This window comes from Tympanuchus pallidicinctus, unplaced genomic scaffold, assembly GCF_026119805.1.
Source record: "Tympanuchus pallidicinctus isolate F22 unplaced genomic scaffold, pur_lepc_1.0 scaffold2, whole genome shotgun sequence".
Classification (NCBI taxonomy): Eukaryota; Metazoa; Chordata; class Aves; order Galliformes; family Phasianidae; genus Tympanuchus; species Tympanuchus pallidicinctus.
This window is the reverse complement of record NW_026294721.1, coordinates 24,489,532-24,506,053: the sequence shown is the minus strand read 5'-3', so window position 1 is coordinate 24,506,053 and position 16,522 is coordinate 24,489,532. Positions and strand designations below refer to the sequence as shown.

Genomic DNA, 16,522 nt, shown 5'->3' with positions numbered 1-16,522 from the left:
TCTTTCTTTCAAATAGAGACACGCATCCATGCACACAGACACATGCATGGCTTGATGAGTGGGACAGCAGAGAATCCCCTGTAGCTCATAATCTCTCCTCTCTGCGTCAGAGGCCACCTGCCTGTGTGGAGCATAGAGTGTCTCTGAGCACAACCCAACTCTGCCTTTCCACTCCTCAGCCCTGAGGATTTTCTAGGGAGAGGATTTGCAACACTTTTTTTTTTCTCCCTGCAGCCCAGTGCAGATAGATCATAGAATCATAGAGTTGTTTGAGTTGGAAGGGACCTGTAAAGGCCATCTAGTCCAACTCCCCTGCAGTAAATGGGGAAGGGACAACTACAGCTGAGAGCCCCATCCAGGCTGACCTTGAGTATCCCCAGGGAGAAAGCAGCCTAATCTCAGTTCCCTGCAGCAATGGTCTTAAACCTGATGCCAAGCACCTGGTCAGATACGGGAGCAGCCTGGCCAGGATGTCAGGATGCGCCACCAGAGCTGCAGAGGAATTCTGAAGCTTCATGCAAAGAGTGAATCTTAAGAGCCCCTGCTGTTCCTGCTTCCCATGCAATTGCAACATGTTTGTAGTAAGTGCAATAGCTGGACACTTCCCCTTCAGCTGATTCTGAATGTTTGCAAGGCTAAATCACAAGTGTGTTTATTGCACTGGGAGGAGCCTTGCATATGCAGTTGGTCCCTGGCTGCAGCTTCCTTCATGCAGCCGGTATCAGGCCAAGTGTGGTGGAGTGCAGTCTCGTGAAGGCCCCTTCCTGTCATAAATAAGATTACTTTCATTTCACTTGTGGAGTGTGTTATTCCTCAGAGTAATGAATTTCCTCTGTGCCTTTGAGCACATAAAGATGGTTTTCATTAGGTTTCTATTAAAAAAAAAAAAGGGGGGGGGGAGGGGGCTGAGTAAAATTAATAAGAAGGCTATTAACTCCATAAATGCGGATGTGTTTTTAGTGTATGACCATGTTGGAAGTAAACAGCTTCTCCAAAGACTGCAAAGACTGCAAATTGCATAAAATGAAACAACTTTAGAGGACTGGGTCCTGTTTCCAGAGAGAAAAAGTAGGTGGAAAATGTGGCTGTTCAAATAGTCATTTCTTAGGATGAAAAATAGACTTATCAGATTAAACGTAGACAAATAGCCTCGGGCTTTTTACTTAATATGTAACGCGTGTGATGATTATAGTTTTAAGCCACATATTTAGAACTGGAGTTACAGCTAAGAGTTGGAACATAACTATTTTTTTTTCCTGTACCAGATACGTGTTTGCAGTTACAGAACAAAGAATGCAACATTTGCAAATCTTTCACTGATAGACACTGTAACTCATAAAATGTTCTTGTATAGTTTGTATTTGTGGCTTGAGATCTCTGTCAAGTGGTGAATCACTACAGCATCATTGCGGTTTTTTTGTGTGTGTTTTTTTTTTTTTTTTTTTGGTAGCTACCAGCATTTTAAACAGAGAAACAAAAATAACCATCCATACAAAAAAAAACAAAAACAAAAACCCACGTTTTCAGAAGATCAGACCCTTGAGCTGCTGCTGCCTTTTTACAGTCTCCAGTCAAATGTGTGTAGTAAAAGGATAAAAAGCAGCAAAACTAGAGCTTGTGCTTTTTGCACTCCTCTACCTTATGTTTTTATGGAAGAAAATTGAGGTCATTTGCTGCTCAAATCCTACACAGTAAATGGAACTTTCTCAGATGGAGGTTGCTAGCTTTTAGCAAAACCTCAATGCCAGAAAATACAGCTTCTCAGCTAGTTAAATTTCAAAATGTTGCCGGCCTATTGTGAGTAACTTTACATTATACTGTAGGCTGTTTTAAGCCTTAGTTTCCCACGAAATCAAAATTCTTGAAAATTCTTCTACATAGTTTCCAATTTCATTCTGCCTAGGCAAATTTGATGTGAACAACAACAAGGCATCTCAGGCAGTCATTATTCATGATGCAAATAAAATGATGTAGTCTGCCAAAACTTTTTGCTTGAGAACAAAAATACAAATGTTCCTTTCATATATCAAATAGCTGTTTTTAAAATAAATGATCTTCTTCTTCATTTTTCTTCAGTATTTATGTCTCAGGAATTTGGTGAGAAAAACTGCCAGTTTTACCTGAAAGCCATTTTAGCCTGATGCCAGACCTTATAGTTGATGTTCCTTGGTGCAGTGCAAGTTTTGCACTACTGTTACTGTAACAGAGCAGGTATTTTTAGTTAGAATGTTATGCATAAAGTTGTTTAAGGCACCAGTCTCTGTTGTGGGTCAAATGTTGTTACTGAAATCTCAACAGCAAAGGGAGAGAAATCTTCAATACCAGCAACCATTTCCTTTCACTTTGGGGCAGGAAATTGTATTGGGGGGCAGGAGAGAGGAGCAGGAGGAGGTGGTGTGAGGGTAGAAAGCAGTGCACATTAAAAATTCGGCCTGGTTGTGTAATATTTGCTCAGTAGTGTTCTGTTCCCTAATCAAGCCCCCATAGGCTGTAAATCACAGCCACTCTGTCACTGTTTTGATTGGAAGCAAGAGCTGTACCACGGCGAATCTCTAGGGACAGCAAACTTCTGCAGCTGTGGAAAGCTGGAACTGTTTGCTGTTGTTATTAAAGGAATCTGAGATTTTTTTAATATAAAGACATAGTGAAATTCATAAGGTGTGCAGAGATTTAGTATGAAGGTTTTATAGAGGGCATAGCACTTAACAATGGTACTCCAGTAACAGAAACTGAATTGTTCTAATTGTCAAAATAGCAAACACATAAAATTATAGCCCTGTTCTCACCTTGTGCCTTGTCCACCTTAGGAAAAAATATATTCGAACATTCGTGAATTATTTCTAAATACAAAATATCAATCAAGCATTTAAGGCTTCAGTAACATGCCTTTCTGTTGAATGAAGGCATGGGTTTTCCTTCCAGAAACATCCTGGAAAATTTTACCATAATTTTGTTTTCATGAAGGTGTTGAGAGTGTTTTGGGGGCTCTGACTTCTGAACTACAGCCAGTGTAAATGGAGCCTGAGGACCAAAATGTTAACTTCTCCATAAGTGCAAAGTAAATACTTGAGTTAATTTATGTACTGCTTATGACAGAGAAGTCTAGAGCTAGGCAGTACGTTTTCACTAGAATATTCAAAGATATTCTAAGTACTTCCCCATTGCTAAGCTGAAGGGTTGCAGAGGAAGCGTGTTTCTGGCATATGTAAATCCTCTGTCTTGTATGCATGGGCTTCTTCCAGGATTGACTGGAATATATTAATATATTCCCAGATGCCCTAATTATATGTGAGGGCTTGATTAATTAAAGTAATAATGTAGTCATGCCAGGATTTTTCTAACAGTAAATCTGGCACTCTGCTATACCAGTTTGAAAGGGGAGGAATGCAGAGGAATTTGAAGGATAGCGTGCTTATTGACATGTGGCTTACAGCAGGAAAAAGAGAGTATGAATCAGAATGAGATATGGGTGTGGAGAAAATAATTCGTGTTGGACTAAGAGATGCCCTGATCATATTTAGATATCTGAAATCTTTCTTTGCGTTTACTGCAAAAGATGCTGTTGCAGTGGTATAGCTCAGATAATCAAGACTGCTCCACGTGAATGTGTGCATCTCTTCATAGCTGTGCCTTCCTCTGTATTCTTTGCACCACTTCCCCTTTAAAGCCGAGCTGCACTACTTCTTTAAGGCTGGTTAAAATAAGTACAGGCTGTTTGGAGAAGGGTTTTGTCAGCTGTTACAGTGTTTTCTCGTTACCTTTGAAGAGAACTGGGTAAACACTGAATAAGAAAGCAGAGAAATGAGCTTTGCTGCACTGTTGCAGCCTTTTCAGCAGGGCAGTTGTTACTCAGCACAAGTGCAAACGCAGGGTTTCTGCACAGGGTGGGGTTTCTGATGCTTCTTGCCATAGCTGTTCGGGAATTTGTGTGGCTGCAGCCTGCAGTCTGCCTGGCTTAGCTGTGATTGTTGGTAGGGCAGCTCAGCTTTCAGTTACTAAATGAGCCAAATTCACATACTCCTTGTTGAAGTACAAATTTGTATTAAAACTGCTTCAGAAAGAAATGCTTTTTAGTAACAAACCCACCTAATTATTCCTCTGCCCCTATGAGAAGCAATAAAAGATGTCCGTATGTTTGGTAAATGTACCCTTGATCACACCTTGAATGTAACTCTCTTTTTTTGTTGTGCAGTGTGCATTGCAAGTCCCTGTGCACACTGGCTGGTTTAAAATAGACTTGACTGAGCACAGACTGTATGGCCTTCTTTATTGAAACTGGAGAACTGGCAGAAGGCAATGCATGACGTTTTAAAATGTTCTGTAAAAGCATGAGATTCTTAGTGCACATAGTGCCTCTGTGAAGTAGGCTTTTTTCTCCTGAGTGGGGAAATTCAGAGATGTGTTGGTGGATTCACCCAAGGCCACCCATGTGTTAGCAGCACGATGGGGCCTGGAGCACAGGAGCTGGCTTCCAGCCATCCCATGGCTGACCCATGGCTCCACACAGCTCTCATTGTATCAAAGCTCGCAGACCCTGGTAGCTGTGGCTGTGCCCCGAGGGCTGGAGGAGGGTAGGAGGAGCAAACCCACCTCTGGTCCCTGTTCTATAAGCAGGGCTGGCACAGAACTGAGTTGAGAATAAGCGTGGAGTGATCTGCACAGAGCCCATCTCGGCACCTTACCCGCACTGATGCTAGTCCAGCACAGAAACCCTGCCTGAGATGTGGTTTAGCGTCACCAGTAGCTACTGGTGAGACTGATGGCTCTATTTCCATGAATTTCAACCAGAATAAAAGAGAACTTACCTTGCTGAGAAATGCATTGTAAATTGGTTATTAAATGTTTTGTTTTATGGAGCGTCAAGGGAAAAAGTGTCTCAAATACAGCTCCTGGATGTTGTTGTAGCCTCAGCCAATGTGGAGTTATTTATTGTTTCTCTCAGTCATGCTCCCAAAAAGGTGGGGATCTCCTGGAGACAGTCCAGCAGAGGGCCACAAAGATGATAAAATTTCCCCTGTGAGGAAAGGCTGAGTGACCTGGATCTGTTCGGCCTTGAGAAAAGAAGACTCAGAAATGATCATAGCAATGTTTATAAATATGGGAGTCAAAGGGGCATGACCAACCTCTTTTCAGTGTTCTCTGGGGACAGGAAAAGGGGAAATGGTCATAAACTTGAGCATAGGAAGCTCTGCACCAATACACAAAGGAAATTCTTCACAGTGAGGGTGATGGAGCACTGGAACAGGCTGCCCAGAGTGGTTGTGGGTTCTTCTTCTCTGAAGAGGTGACCTGCCTGGTCACCTACCTGTGCAGCCTGCTGTAAGGAGCCTGCTTTGCAGGGGGGTTGGACTCGATGATCTTTAGAGGTCCCTTCCAATCCCTACAATTCTGCTATTCTGTGATTCTTGCTTTCTTTTCCTTTACCTCCTTCCCTTCCAGTCCTGCATCACAGTGAAATCTTACAAAAGAGCCAGTCTGGCCATGCCAGCGGCATTCCTAAAACATTCCTACAAAGCCCAAATTTTGCTACATAGAAATACATCTCACAATTCCTTCTTCATTTTGAACTTTCTGTTATGCTTTACCTCCTGTTTCATTGGAGTTTGTTGTGAAATGTTATCAAAGGCAACCAATCAAGCAGGGCAGCATATATTTAATAAAGCCTGCAAAATTTTTCATTATGAAATAATTAAAATATTTCTCCATGGTTTCATATAGTAGCTTCCAGTACTAGGTCATGTCTAGAATTTTTCAAGAAAATATTGTTGGCCCATATCAGCATTGATTATTTCATAACCTTGTAAATCACCCTAAGAGTACCTAATGAGATAAAGCTGGCAAAATGCAGTGTGTTTTGGTACCTAACAAGTGCCACTTCTTACTTCAAACAGACTTCCTTATACATATTTTGTATTGAATTTATTTGTTTATTTGCTAACTGTTTGGTTTGTAGTGACACTCTCTGTTAGCTCTTTCTCCCCTTTTGTAAGCCCGGCCTGCTGGGAAGTTTGTACATCATGTGGCATGGCAGCCAAATTGTCCTCACTGCAAGCACATTTGCCAAATCAAAAAAGAAATTCTCATCTGTCTTATGTGGATGATGAAAGTGTACTTTATCTTAAGTACATAGAAATCCCTAGTTTGTCCTATTTGTAATAAAGTTCTTCAGTAGAGTTAGTTTTCTCTGTGTTTTTAAAAATACTGTTACCTTCAGTGTTGAAGTTCTGAAGTCATAAGGGCTTTATTTGCAGTATGCAATTTTGGCATAGTCCTGATTTGGACTTCTGAGTCAGAAGCTTGCCTTCTGGAATTGCTTTATCCTCTGCCAAGTGGTACCTGTAAGGTTGAACTGTACACAGTACAGTTTCTATCTGTGGCTGAAAGTATAATGTCTAAGTACAGCTTCTCTTGATAGGAGAGTAAAATCATCAGTCTCTAATTAAAGGGGAATGCAATTACTGTTCAGAAGTCTAAGAAGAGTCTTTGATTCAGTTGAAAGTATTTTAGACTTGCTAGAACTGCTATATGTGCTCCTTGAGATAGAACAAGGAGGAATGGATTTAAACTGCAAGACAGGAGGCTTAGGTTAATATGTTAGGAAGAAATTCTTCACTCAGAGGGTGGTGAGGCACTGGCACAGACTGCCCAGAGAAGCTGTGGATCTCCTTTCCCTGGAAGCATTCAAGGCCAGGCTTGATGGGCTCCTGGGCAGTCTGATCTAGTGATTGGCAACCGTGTCCATGTCAGGGGAGTTGGAACTAGGTAATCTTTGAGGTCACTTCTGACCTAAGCCATTCTATGACTCTATGGTGACCGTGCAGTTACCTGAATGCACAGGATTCTACCATCTTACTTACTGCTTTCTTTTGCAAAACCCCTTGAAAACCTAGCCAAGTGTACAGTTCTGGCCTGCATCCAATGTATATTTTAAAATTTAGCATTTTGCCCATTTTCAACGTGAGCAGGGGTTTTTTTTCCCCTCTAATTTGTTTATAGGTGCATTGGTTCTCAAATGTTAGAAACTCTCTTTAGTGTATTTTTGTTTTAGCTTCTCTTTAAACCTCTGTCATTTCCTTCTCATTTTTTCCCATCTTGCTCCCAAAGGCATTAGTAACAAACCCTCTTTGAGAAAAAACGTGGCTGGGAAGAAAAGTACTTTTGATGATTAAGGTCCTTGTGTTCAAATGGTTCCTGCCTACACTATGGAATCCATAGATACTGGAGATATAAAGGAGAGGGTTAGAAGATAACTAAGACCCCTCAGGCTTGATATGTAATCAAAGAAGTATTGTTTGGGAATGACTTAAGGGGAAGCAGAGTGGCTAACATTTGGCCCTGGTCCAGCTACCGCTGCAGCTGATGGCAGAGTTCCCGCTGACTCCAGGAGAAGCAAGAGCAGACCTTTTGTGAGGCAAGGACAAGCCTGCAAAAACACAATGCAAATGATGACAACCATGCAAATTGGGAAAGACAACAGGCTACAGATTCCTTATGTAGAGAATGTCTTTGCCTGGGTAAGACGGATTGACTGGAGGGCCATGCTCCATTCCTGGGTCCAGCCTAGCCAGCTAGCACGGCTTGGTAGAGGCAGAATCCCACTGTGCACGTAACTGCAATTCCAAGGGTAGGGCTTTGCATCTTGACAGGTGATGCTGTAAGGGAGCTAACTAACAACATAAGCACAGTTGCACTGGGTAGAAGAGCAGACCTAGCCAGCTGTTTGCTGTATCTGTTTGCTGTAGGAGGTGAAAGAAGAGCAGAAAACAGGGACTAAAAAGCACAGCACATCCCTTGGTACAACCACCCCAGCTTCCCTGAGCCATCAATTTAGTAGCTATTTGGGCATTATCTGCATTTCAGAACACTGTGTTTAAAGACCATTAGGAGACCGGCAGTATTAGTCTGATCTCCAGCTTTTTACAAATTTGGAAGGCAGGTCTCTGGGGAACAGGAAGCTAACCTCACTGGGTAACTTAGAGGGAGCCATGTAGACTCAGAGGCACAAGACCTGCTGTTATGTTGGTGTTAACAGGACTACAGGCTAGCAGATATACTATAGAGCATCTCTCTCAGACCAGCCCCTGAAAAAGGTGCTCTCCAGCTCTTTTCTGCTGTGCCATGAGCCACTGAAAGCGCTTCTCCATATCCAATATCTCCATTCTCCAATATCCAACTAGTTTCCAGGACACTGCAGTTCTGGACTGCAGAGCCACTGCTGGGCTTCAGGTTTTGATTTGGGTTGGGCACCCCTCAGAGAAGCACTTCTCCCACTGAGCAGCAACAACAGTGGTTGGTGCTCCTGAAAAGAGAAGAGCAAAGGCTTTGTATAGGTACCTTCATTCTGATTAGGAGCCAGCACAGGGGGAATCCACAGGTAGAAAAGTACACTTCCAGGAAAGCCTGTGAAGGAAAATAAATATGCAGGATTCAGAAATCAGGGTAAAAAGGACAAAATAAAAGAGATTTGACAACTATGTTGGGACCTGCAAACAGGGCCACATCTGTTCTGGCAGTATCCCAAGTAGCAATCAGATCTGACATTCACAGAAGAAGCTTTCCCCATGCAAAGATTGGAGAGGTGTTCGATGGAAAAGCTGCAGTGTAAAGTATAGCTGCGTTTTCCCTCACTTTATGATCATATGGTTTACATTTATTGGGTGGAATTGAATAGCTACAGACTTGCCATTCACAGAGGAAAGAGATCATCTTACTTACAGTAAAAGTCTTGGGGCTTCTTTTCTTGAACGCATGGGAAGGGTGTGTTGGCCTTGACCAGTGAAACCTTGCGCAGTGCTCAGCAGGAACTGCAAGGTGGTTTTGCTTCAGTGCAAGTGTGAATGAAGGGCATGTGTGGACATAAATAACATTCAGCTGTTGGGGCGTTCTTCTCTGAGCAGAGGCAGCCCTGGTATTCTGACATCCCCTCTGTGCCTTACACAACATAAGATCAGAAACAGGAAGGAGTAGGTGTGTGTGGAAGGAATGCATCTGAGGATTCATTTGTCTACAGGAGAGCCTTGGCATGAAAGTAAGGCTTTTGCCATCTGCCTACTTCATGTCCTCATTGCTAGGAGATGTCAGCTTGGTGTGTACTTGATCCTTATGTGGGCAGGCTCAGGTGCCTCTGTAGATCTTGCCTCAATCATTCCTGCTCTCCTTGCCCCATGTCCCATGGCAAGTTTTGAATTTTCTCTTTAAACATCAGCTGCTTGGTTTGGGCTGCTACTTTCCATTCCTTTGGCAGAATAAATCTCTATCCCCTGTAGCTGCAGGAGAGTTTGAAAACATTAATCCCAAATGTCCCAAGGCTAAACAGACAACAAAAAGAATTCAAAATATAAAATTTCTTATGGATTTTTAAAGGCTTTTCCATGATTTCTGATTACTTAGGGCTGTAACAATTTGCAGGCAATTCTCCTCACCAGCATTAAGCAAAATATAGCTCCAGTGTTATTTACTTGATCGCAGAGATTTTGGAGGAACATGTAATTGAGTGAAGAATGCCACTTAGCAATCAGCTGCATTTTTCTAACATAAAATGGAAAGCTTAAAAAACTCAGTATCCTTTGTGTCTCAGCTAGAAGTCCTTTCTCTAAGCTGATTTCTCTTTGTGCTAAATAATCCAGTCATTTTTGGTTTTAGACCTGAGCACTTTTTGTCAATATTGCTTTGCTTCTGAGGTGTAGGGATTTGTGACTGAAAAGAGAGCTAAAGGATCTACTACATCAATCAACACTGTAGAGAAGGGTGAACATGGCTTTTGTAGCATTAACCATGTCCTATCTGTTCTCTGCAATGAGAGTAAAGAAGGAGCCAGCAATCAATTCTGGTGATATTCTACTGCTCTGCTATAAGGCTTTTACATGAACAGAAATGGGTCAGTATGGAAAACTCCCTTACAGATTACTAACTGGTTAAAAATTGAAATGAAAAACAAGGAAAAAGCCACAAGCAGGGTACCAGAAATAGCCACAGACATTTCATGTGAGTGTGCCTCAATTTCTCCAGACATGCTGAAGTGTGATATTACTGATTACCTTTGCCACTTCTCTCCCACCTGGTCCATGAAGGAAAGGCTTATAGAGTATGTATTCGATTACTGTCCCAGAGGTGAAGGAAACAGGAGTGGGGAAGATAATATTAGGAAATTACACCAGTGATCTCGGATTTCTTTGGCTGTATTTTGACAGCTGAATTAACTTGAGTTATCAGTGTCCAAGTGAACAGCACAGCTTGCTCAGAAATGGCCATCCTGCAAAACTACATTGGAACTGCAGGAATGGGGTAGGTGATCAGCAGTGTGATTGCAGAGCAGCATGGAGATTTAGCTGGAAAAAAAAATATTTTGCCTCTTCGTTAAAACTTGAGGTGAATCACACAAATCAAGAGCAGCATCACTTCTGACAATATTTTTCTTTATGTTTGAGAGTCTAGGTAGAGGTGACATTTTAAAGTTAGCTCTATATGAAAATAAAATGCTTTGATTCTTGGTTGCTGCCATACTTCTACACTTCAGGTCACATCACTGCCATTCTCTTTACACAGGATTAAGAATCTGACTTTTTTAACCAACTGTGAAAACTTTACCCACCATTATGTGTGCCCACAGATATATTAGTTCTTAAAAGAAAAATTATTCTTAGCACTTTACTGAAAAATGTTTTTGAAAAGCCTATTTCACCCCTCTTCTGAAATGTGTCCAAGCAGCTCTGGGAGAAACAGCTTCTGGGACTTAATACTTTACCTCAGATTCTTTCTTCTGAAGAACCAAGCTCAGTGCTGCTTTTGGAAACAAAAATCTCATTCCACATTCTTTGTTTATATGCGTCTCATTTCACCATTGAAAGAGAAAAGCAAGTTGTATCTGGCAGATGAAGTGATACTGGAGAATTAGCAGCAGACATGAGAGCAACGTGATAATTGCTTTCTTCAGCCCAAGCCCGTCCAGCACCTAACTGCAATGGAAATAGAAGCTCCTCATGTTTTAAAGCACTGTGGAGTCCACAGGAGCATGTGTTTGACACAGCAATGGAAATGGAAAACCATGAACTCATGAACTTTGAGGAAGTTCAGATTGTTATTACTGTTATGCAGTTACTTAAAAAAAAGTATTATCTTCATTCTGTTAAAGCCTTGAATTTTCCAAATGAGACCTCCCTTTCAGGAGGGAATCTTTATCTCTGTGTTCTCCAGCCCTGGCAAAGCTGCTTGTTTCTAATGTCTAGAGAAAGACTTTTTTTCTGGGGAGAAGTCCCAACTGTAGACAGCCTAATTTGTTCTTGGAACATCTGAGAGTTTGGATTGCTGTGGGGGTCAGAATTGTAATAATTCATGAGAATATGTGCTGAGCTGGGCTCAATTAGTCAGTCTTCTTTCTTTCCCGGTTGCCTTTTGGGAGGGACAGAGCAGAGTCTGGCCAAAGTTCGTTGTGACACAGTACCTAGCAATGGCACTGCAACAAGCAGGTGGTAACAGTGCAGTGCTTCCCCTGCTTTCTGTGTGGATGCAATACAGCGTGGTAGGATAAGCCTTTCCACTGGACTGCTGGTTGATACAAGCAGAACTTGTGATGCAGTTGCATGTATTTAAAGTGCTTTCTTCCATTCTTTGCTAGATATGCAGACAGTGAGCAATTCAAATGCACGGTTAGATCTTCATGGCCCTTTGTTCTATCAGAGATCACTGCTCTGCCAGAGCTTCTTTTTTTCCAGCAGCATATGTAGCAGAAGGCAGCTAAGAGATGAATCCTTTTTATTGAGGGAAAGCCTGGCTGTTATCTCTATTTGAAATACACTTTAGTATGCATTCAACCCAAGGAACAGCTGAGCCCTATGGTAGAAGGCTTTGAGCACAGTGCTGGTGTGTTCTCAGGTGGCTGCCGTTGATTTGTTGTGATATCTTAATTACTACCTGCTGGTTTACCCCAACTCTACAAAAAGTAGTAATAAGCTCAGGTGAGAGCTAAAAGTGTTGATTCAAGCTTCAGGGATCTGGGGGAGCTCAAAGCTGCTCCTGGATGCTCAGGGTGCTTTTATTTACGAGCCACAAATTGTTTTAAAAGTACTTAACAACTCATCAGTATCAAAGTGTGTTTTGATCAGATGCAATAAGATTTTTGCACATCTAATCTCATACCTACATTTGAGTATCCTAATTGCTTCTAGTTGTTAAAGTGCAGATAAGCAAGAGATGCTGAAGAATATTTGAAACAACAAGGAATTTCTGTTGTCTTTGTTCCCAGAAGCAGCTCTGCCATTCCAGGAGCATTCCCTTTTTGTGGAGAAATTGGGCAGTGAGTATTCTTTCAATGGAATAATGGGAAACTGAAGGACTTTGGCACATTTCTGTGCAAACAGCAATCTTTAGCTAGAGCTGTCAGTGACAGTTCTAGCCATAAAGAAAAGCCACATCTAACGCAAGTAAAGGTTTGTCACATGGTAAAACTTTGTAACATCTGCACTCTGGTATCATTAAAAGCACATAGCTCTGACTTGCACTAGGACCTGACATAGAAAGCAGGGCTCTGGAGTGGCTCCGGCACACAAAGCGTCATTAGGATTAAGGTATGTCTTTCCTACTTCTTTCTGCCTTGTGGGTTGAGTTCTTACTGTGGTGTTTTTAGTAAGCAGTCTGTAATCAGGGAAGCATTAAAACAAATTCTGGTTCATTGTTTGTTGTTATTAAACTAAACATGGGGTAAGTTCATGTAATTCTAGTGTTCTTTCTTTGCTGTTATCAATGGTGCAACCATTACAATCTCAAGCCATTCATATATACATTTATTAATATTCAGAAATACCAGCTTTTATAACATTAGGTGAAGCCTCTGTTCAGTCATAGTTAGGTTTCTCTGTATAAGCAATTATTAGAATAGTAAGAAAACAAACTCAGGAGTTATGATATTAAACGTGTTTGGTATCTATATGTATACACATACACTGCACAAGCAGAAATTTTGTGTCACAGTGTTCTAGCTGGTACTGACCACATGCGACTGAAGGATTTAGACTTTTATAAGCATTTATTTATTCAGCTTGCTGACGATTGTTTCTGCCTAATGAGATGCTTTAGACCAGCAGTTGGTGAGACCTAAATAGTCTGCACCAAGGCAAAAATTACCTACTGCATCAGTTCAAGCTCAGGATAAACCCTGAAGTATATCTCAGGAGCAGAAACAAGAGAATGGAGGTTAGAGAGCTGGAATTTAACAAAGAAATGACAGTCATTCAAAGTGACAGTTGAAGGTGTAATATATATACTTAGTCTTGTCATAGTAATAAACACTAGCTAGTTGCAGTCAGGAATAATAGTGAATTTAGAATATGTGACTCATCAGTAAAGTACACATATAGAGCATTTATGTTGTAGACCATATTAGACTTTCAATCTCTTTGGAATGTCTTCCACATTACGGTTCATTTTGTTTCTTTATTGAGAACTTTGCACATGTGCACTGATAGGAAAGCAACAGGAAGCAAAAGAATTCCACAAAGTGGAAATAACTGCAAAGGAAATTCGGAAAGAGCTTTAGCAAGAAAACAGTCAAGTGGAAAAAATACATTTTATTTAGTGAGCAGCAGAACTACTGAGTCTGGTTTTTTTTTGTAGATTTGTGTCTGAACTCTGCTGAGTTCTTCCACTTCATTATACCAGCTGTTCTTCACCTGCCAGCAGGGTCTCACACCCACATCTCTTCCCCATGCCTGCCATCCCTGGATCCTCCTTGCTCTCAGCACTTTGGAGTTCAAATGCAGTAAAACTATGGGTGCTATTCTTGTATTATTAGTGGTGTTTGTATTCAATTTGAAGCTGTGAGTTCAGATCTGGCACAGTGCAGCCTGGTGAACAATAGCTAATGCATCAAAAAGCAGACATAACAAAACACAGCAAAAGCAGCAAAGCTTGGTTCAAAATTCCTGCGTATTTTCATTTCCCATTTATTTGGCATCTTGCCTTGTCAGACACAGTACAATCTTCTCCGATTGTTTCTGGTTAGTGCAACGTATCTCTGTCTTAAATCCTCTCCCTGAATTCAAGTTACACTGCCTGCAGAACGCATGCAAGGGAGAGCTCATCAATTGTGCACTCTCTTGGGGTGGTGACCTCTGTCAACAAGCTGTTTATGGCTCCCAGGATGGAGCCAAATGGATACCAGTTCTTCCTCTGCTGCAAGGAGCTGTTGACATGATTACAGCTGATTAAAAAAAAAAAAAAAACTTTCCATCTTATATGAGTGTAAAAGTGAATCATTGCTGTATATAGGGACCCTTCAGGTCAACATCTTTGAAGGCAGTCCTGGGGCCAGGGCAGCCACCTCCTGGGAACGTGCTTGAAGTATACACCCCAGCCAGAGCTGCTGAGGGATATTCTGCAGTAGAGGCAGATGGGCTACAGCATGATTTCTGTATTTTAACATAAAATGCAATAGAAAGAATATATGCAGCATTTTTTTCACGAAGTAAGGAGGGGAATGGACCAAGCAGGGAAAGGCTGGGGAGCTTATCCTTCTGCTTTTCTGAGGAGGATGTCTTTCCCAAGACAGCAGAGGTCACTGTGCTCATTATGAAAGAAGCAGTGAGATTGTGAGGCACGATGGCCGTTTCCATTCTCGGTTAATGGCATCAGTGCCCATCTTTCTCCAGAATGAAATTACTTTTTCAGATTAGCTTTTCTGTAGTAAAAAAACCAGCACCTTCTTGCTAACAATAAATATAAATTCTGTGTTTGAGAAGAAACTTTTGACTTCTCATCACCATTAACCTAAGAGGGATTTGAGATTCAAGAGCCCTCAATTAATCTGAAAGTGCAATAATGAACCATCTTTGGACAGGTTTGGGTCTACTCACCTGAATACCAGGCAGATTTTTAATGATAGTTGCCAATTGCAAGACAAGCCCAGGAAAATATACTACTGTGCAAATTTCTCAGGAGAGGAGCCCAGCTGTGAACACAGCAAATTTGGAGGTGCAAGGAGTGTTGGTGCCCATGCGGGCACAGTGGCACAACAGTGAAGAGAGAAGAGGCTGGCAAGCAAGCAGAGAACGTGATAAGCTTGGTTTTTCAGTCAAGCATTTTCTGTTTAATCCTTGGGATTGTCAGTGCTGTATTAGCTACTTTGTGTATATTAAGGTTCTGTCCTCCTCAATGTAAAATCAAATCTAGGTTTATTTTGACAGCTAACATTAAAATTTAATGTTTTCTAAGTTTATGGGAAGAAATATCGGGCTGACATTTGCTTGCTTGTCCAACTGCTAATTTTCTTCCTAGCAGCAGCAGGCTGAACACTGGGCAGGAGAGGGCAGCAGCGGAGTGTCTGAGCTTCCAGCTGTGAGGCAGAACATTTCACAGAATCACAGCATTAGAGAGGTTGGAATGAACCTTTGGAGATCATCCAGTTCAACCACTTGCTAAGGCAGGTTCCCTACAGTAGATTGCATAAGAAAGTGTCCAGGTAGTTTTTGAATGTCTCCAGAGAAGGGAATCCACAACCTCTCTGAGCAGCTTGTTCCAGTGCTCTGTCACCCGCGAAGTAAAAAAGTTTTTTCTCATGTTCAGATGGAACTTTCCATGTTCTCCTTTGTGCCCATTGCCTTTTGTCCTGTCACAGGACACCACCAAAAAGAGCCTGGCCCCATCCACTTTTCTCCTTCACTTTAGGTATTTATAAGTATTGATAAGATAAAGGCTGAACAGCCCCAAATCACTCAGCCTGTCCTCCAGGTCCCTATTCATCTTTGTAGCCCTCCAATGGACTGTTTCCAGAAATTTCCCATCTGCCTTGAACTGGGGAGCCCGGAACTGAACACAGTACTCCAGATGTGACCCCACTGGGGCAGAATAGAGGGGTAGGATCACCTTCTTCAACTTGCAGGCCAGGCCACTTTCTTTTTAATGCATCCCAGGATACCATTGGCCTTCTTGCCCACAAGGGCACGCTTCTCGCTCGTAGTCAACTCAGCAAGACACCCACGTCTTTCTCTGCAGAATTCCTTTCCAGCCAGTCAACCCCTAACCTGCATGTGGTTATTCCTCCTCACATTTAGGACTACACTTGCACTTGTTGAGCCTCGTCAGCTTCCTCTCTGCCCAACTCTCCAGCCTATGGAGGTCTCACTGAATGGAAGCACAGCCTTCTGGTGTGTCAGCCACTCTTCCCAGCTTTGTATTATCAGCAAACTTGCTGAGGATGCACTCTATCCCTTCATCCAGGTCACTAATGAAGATGTTAAAGAAGACTGGACCCAGCATCAACCCCAGGGGTGCATCAGTAGCTACAGGTCTCCAAGTAGACTGCATCGCTGATCACAACTTTCTGAGCTCTGCCAGTCAGCCAGTTCTCAGTCCACCACACTGTCCCCTCATCTGTCGCACACTTCCTAAGCTTGCTTATGAGGGTGTTATGGGACACAGTGTCACAAACCTTGCTGAAGTCAAGGTACACAACTTCCACTGCTTTCCCTCACCTACCCAGCCAGTCGTGATATCTCAGAAGGCTATCAGATTGGTCAAGCATGATTTCCCC

General features: G+C 42.1%; 1 protein-coding gene and 1 long non-coding RNA gene across 3 annotated transcripts in view; both read left to right on the top strand.

Moving 5' to 3' along the window:
* Positions 1-16,522, top strand: part of SCFD2 (sec1 family domain containing 2) — a 177,440-nt gene that overhangs the window by 124,649 nt on the left and 36,269 nt on the right. The gene's annotated exons all lie outside the window — the stretch shown is intronic.
* Positions 11,983-14,548, top strand: LOC128080105 (uncharacterized). Its single transcript, XR_008206488.1, has 3 exons — positions 11,983-12,292; positions 12,478-12,563; positions 13,609-14,548. It is a non-coding gene; the product is annotated as an uncharacterized LOC128080105 (long non-coding RNA).